Genomic DNA, 5,787 nt, shown 5'->3' on the forward strand with positions numbered 1-5,787 from the left:
ACCTGCCTTGTGTCCTGCACAGGGATCTTGGACACGGGAGAAAAACTTGGAGAAGGTCCTAGAACAGAGCAGGTCTTTAGAAGAGAGGAGGCACAAGTTCTTGCTCCATTTCTGTCTGCATTAGCACTGCACAGGCTTTAGCCCAAATTGCTCCATTGTCAGGGTTAGGCTATATGCCAATGTCTACTCAGTGACGCTGCATGAAGCACTTTTGGGAAACTAATCTTAACAGAAACAGCTTTTTAAAGTTCATGTAATAACTGAACGGTTTGGAAACTTCTTACTGGTTTACGTTCGGTGTTGCAGTCAGATACACTGGGGTGGATGTAGTATAGAGTTTAATATCTCATTAATTCTACAGTCAAGCAAAGAGGAATTGAAGTAATAAGGCAAAAAGACTAGCAGTTACAGTAAATCAAAAGTAGAAGTTGTTTATATTTGGTTGTCCTGCAGCATAGAAGAAGAAATCATGATGCCAAAAGCATTTAATCATAATATTTTTTAGAAAATGAAAAATTTAAGAATGAAAAATCTGTGTTCTTCAAGGCAGAAATTGATGGAATGAGAGGACTCAGTGGCAAAACAGGTTTTTAAATGACAAAAATGGTTTTATACTCCATAGTTTTCACCATACTTAGAAGATGTTATAGTGCTGAAGGACTTAAAAAGAGCAGACTGGAATGGGCCAGGGATTTGAGGAACTTAATTACAGAAAGCTCAGGAAAGCCAAATCCAAGTAAAAAGAAAATAAAAGGTGACTCTACTGGTATATTAAAAATCTGGAAGGAGCAAAAAGCATTGATGTTACAATACACTTTGTACTTGTGCCAAATACAGTTTGTGATGTGAACCACTGCTGGAAAAAGGTCAGTGCAAAAGAAGTAGGAACAAATTTATTTATGTGTGGATTAAAATGAAAAAAGTAAAAATAGTATAGAAGAATCTGACAATGCCGAAAGATGGACGGCAAATGGAAGAGGAGTTATGTATATAGAGGAAGAGATGTTGTGAGACATGGTGGTAAGATGAGGGACCAGCTGAAGTTGGAGGGGGTAATGCAGCCTGCTGTTGTGTCAGTGATTAATGTAGTCTGAGCTGTAACAAATGACCTGGGCAGCTGGTGCGCTCGCTCCCCAGCACTCACCCGAAGACACCTTCCTGCTGCGGCTCCTTTTTTATCCCCTGTCCGTGGGCTCATTCCAGACTTTTGGATTGTACAGCAGTGAACAGAGTTTAGCCATACATGGATCATATATTGAAAAGGAGCCTGTCTTAGAAGGACCTTGGGGATACCAGGAAAATTTGGAATTGTGAACTTGCAGAGCCCATGCTAACAACATCAACAACAAAAAACCCACCTTAATATTCATTAGGTATTAAAAATCTCGCCATTTTAAGCTTACTTATGGTTTATTTATAAACACTGTGAAATTTTTCACCTTCATTCATGCATGCTTGATTAGGTAAGCTAGTTTGTATGGTAGAGAAGAGAATTTCAACTCAAAAAAAACTTAGATTGCTACTGTTTTCACTAACAAGGTAGTACAGTATAGCTTTCTGATTGTTAGCACTCAGCCACAAAGGAAATTCTAACTCCATTTCATAGCAGTATTGTTAACCTCAGAAAGTCCAAAGTCTTGATGCCAATGAAAAAAAAAAATAAATCATCCATTCTTAAAGATATAATACATGTTGGCTTCCCATTATTTCCTTTGGATTTCTGAGCACAGTTTAGGAAAAGTTCCTGTCACATTTTTCAGACTTTTCCCACAACAAATGAACTGTAGAAATGTATTTTCTGTTTTCCATGTAAGAAAATTAGTGTGTTCAGTAGGTAGAGCATTCTTGTTTCTTATGGTTCTATTTTTGGTTCTGCTGCAGCCCTGCAGGGTGATTTGGATTAGCAGGGTTCCTGTACTTACATGCTTTGCAAAGGAGGTTGAAAGCTTTGGGTGTGAAGTACTAGAGGCCAATCATGTTTTAGGGTTATCCAGATCCAGAAGATTTTCTTCTGTCCCAACTTCCTGGTAGGCGAATTTACTGTTCTCTCACATACACCAAGGAACAATGAAAACCACTGGGTACTTCTCACCCTCATCTCTCCTAATCCTTGGCATCATTCCTCAGACAGCCTGTGTATCTATTGGTATAATGCATTACTTAACATTTACCTCACTTACGTTTATATAATCATGATCTTGACTTTCAGAAGTGTGTGTGAACACTCAGCTTGTTTGGAAACAGTCATCTTCATTTAATCTCTCTTCCAAAATAATTAATTTTGAAAATGAACTCCGTATCTTATATTTCCTGGTCAGTTTCTTTTTCTCAGCTCTGCAATCCACACTTTCCATCCCATTGAGCGGTATATTTATATATTTTCCTTTCTACAACTTGGAATTAGAAACAGTATCCATTCATTCAAGTATTTTCATTTTTCTTTCTTGGAGTTGGTCTTTTATTAGTTTTTCTGAAATGTAACAATAAGCACTTCTCATGAGAAAGTGTGTCAATGAATACCAACTACAACACAGTAATATTAATTTTATTTCCCATCCTTCACCTTTATGAAACTTCATTAAACTTCATTAAGTACCATTTTATTTTATTTTATTTTATTTTATTTTATTTTATTTTATTTTATTTTATTTATTACAAAGAACATTACAAAGAAGAACCTGCTTCTTTAAACCACTGATATTGTTGGTGAGAGGCGGACTTTGCTTCCAAAAAGCTTTTGTTCTCACTTTGAGTGAAATTGTTGATAGCATTTTAAATGTGAACTACAAACTAACAGTTTCTCCTTAGCAACTGCTGTTTCTGCCAGTGCATGAGCTGTATTCTGAGATTTGAATATGCAAAAGACTAGGTCAGACTGTCTTGAGGATATAAAAAAATATTGGATGAAGTAAAACTTTGTCTGAAATTAAATTTGCGGAAAATCAAATATCTGTTGTTTAGTTCTAAGCAGATGTTGAGAAGGTTTTTCCTGGATGCCATCCTTATTGATAGTATGTCTTTTGATCTGAAGCCAAATAAGAAATCTGGATGTTAGTCTGGATTTGGAAATTTTCTTTAAATAAACATATTAGTTAAGTATGTAAATCTGCTTATCATCACTTAAGGAGCCTTGCCAGAGTAAGAAACATCTGGAGCTTGGTATCAGCTAACTTATTAATGCACTTATTTTAGTATGTTTCATCCAGAATATTGTAGGGTTCTTTTATCTCAATTGCTTAAATCAGCTTTATCTGAAACACCATTAGCTGTACATTCTGGTGTTTACAGTTGGACTTGTATAAAACCCACCCAGTACAGCTTTATGGGCCTAGTTACTCAGTTTTCCAGACTTGTTCAGAAGTAGGCCAATACACATTGTTGTACAAGAACATCAGAGATAAAACAATCGTGGCTTTGGAACACCAGTTCTTTCTTTCACAGGAGATGGATTCCAAAAATTAATTGTTACCATTTAGGATTATGAATTTCACGGTCTGGTTTATTTATCTGAACTCATCACTGTGTAATTCCATGAAAGGACTATTTGACCTGTTCTTGATAAGGACGTAAGTACAGATATCAAACAGCTTTCTGCCATAAAGCCTCCTCAGCTTAACCTCCGTAAGGTTAGAAAAGGTTCTCAGTCTCATTCAACTCCTAAACCTACAGCAAACTGTAGATGTGGATGTTAGGATTTTCAAAGCTACTGGATGCTGAATGTGTTACAGGATGCTTTTGCTAATACAGGTAATAGGCTTCATCAACCCATGACATACATCCTGCTAATCATTGAAGTGAGAATGGCTAATGGTTGAACCTGTACATGTGAAAAGCCTAGTAAATTAAGGGAACATACTGTTTAAGGAAATATTACTTGTTGGAGAAAAAATACTATAAATCTTTGCATGTTGAAACTATGAGTCAAAACCTTAGAGCTACACAAGCAAGTAAGGAATTTGCACTTCTGTATCATTATTACGGCTCACACACTGCGGCTGGCTGGGCAGCTAAGATGAATAAAAAGCTGTATAAATTTATCTGTGTGTGAATTGCCTGCACATAATTCTTGTTACTTAGAAATACTTATTTTAAGAATAAATATCCCTTTGTTTAATTTTTGCAGGGGGGCTTAATAACTGTATTATTGCAAAACTCTGCAGACTTGCTGGAATTTAGGAGGTGCATGAGCTCCGGTTAATATCCTAAACAGGTCTAGCCCTTTCCAAAAACTTGGTAACAATGTAAGATAGTTCAGGTTTGTGCATGTTAAACTTAAAGGCTGTTTTAGCTAACTACTTTCACTAGATACTATTCATGCCTTTATTCCCCCAGAGGAGGAGTTAGGCTCATACCAAAGCATTTTATGAATTCACTTTTCTCAAGTACTGTATTTCAGTGAAGTCAGCCCATAATTATAGATCAGAAGTGTTGATCTCGTGTCCTTGCGCAGATTATATAACAATTTATGATTGCTCGATATGGTATCTGCTGATTAAATGCAGTCTTACAGACAGACCGTAACGATCAGTATTACTATTTTTAATAACTTGATTATGTGTGATGTCTTTGGAGCAAGGATTACTTAGCTGTTGTTTGTACAAGTCTCTCTGCAAGCAAATACTGATTCAGACTTTGATTTCCTTGGGGCTGCCATAAACTGAAAGCTAAATAACAATATTTACAATAATTTGGAAATATAAGTCAGTTAGTGTTTTGGTTTCTTTTTAAGTTTCTAGAGATGATTTTCTGTCTTGTTCTCATTGCTGTTCTGAAGATGGACAGTTATAGGAGGGGAAAAAGTTCATCGTTTTTTGATATACAAAAAGGAAATCTGAAATATGGGGAATACATGAAAGAATTTTAATATTAAATGAGCAAACAGAGCTCATGGGGGAATACTTTTGTTATTGTTTAAATGATAATTATATTTCTATCTTTAAATAAGTGAAAGTTGTGCCACAATGCACCTACCCTGTGAATAAAACTGTTCCAAATCTTTTTTCTGACTCAAATCAATTAAGAATATGGTGTTGGAGAATATGATTGTTTATGTACTTGTAAATACAGTTGCAGTCTCCCTCTAGAGAGTTTACATTAGAAGAGAAATTTTCTCATAAGAATAGAAAAAAATAGAACTGGAGGGCAAGAAATTACTAACAGTGTTGAAAAATTGTTTCCTACAGTAAACACAAAAATTATTAATTTGTACCATATCCAGTAATTATTTATTACATTACTGAGAATGACATGTACCTACTTGTTTTATTTCTTTCTAATAGTCTGTGCTTCTATATAATAGATAAGAATTTTCCACCAGTCAAGATGAAAAAACAGGGGGAATATAATAATCTTAAACAAAAGCAATTTTTCCTTGTACAGAAATTTCTAACCACTTATTTTTCAAAGGAATCTCAGTGTTGGAGTGAAAGAAGCCTATCTCATGTTATTTAAAAACCTTTCACTTGCATCTTGACATCAGAAAAAGCAGTAGAGTCAGAGTAATCTTCATACTGTCTTCTTATGTACAGAAAGAATATATTTAGCAAGGAGCATTACTGCCATTTTCTGTTGTGATTTCATTTAATTAATGTTATTTCACCTGTGTACAGATGACATACTGGTTGGGCTCATAATAAGCGTCAGTTATTGTGAATCCATTACCTTCAGGTGATACTGATACAGCAGTATGCACAAGCTGAAACCTGTTCTTTAATCAAATTACACCCACACATAAGCTTATTTGTATTTATGTTAGTTTGGACTCTCTCCTCTTTCTCCTGTCTTCTA

Source organism: Aythya ferina (assembly GCF_964211825.1).
Source record: "Aythya ferina genome assembly, chromosome: 12".
Lineage (NCBI taxonomy): Eukaryota > Metazoa > Chordata > Aves > Anseriformes > Anatidae > Aythya > Aythya ferina.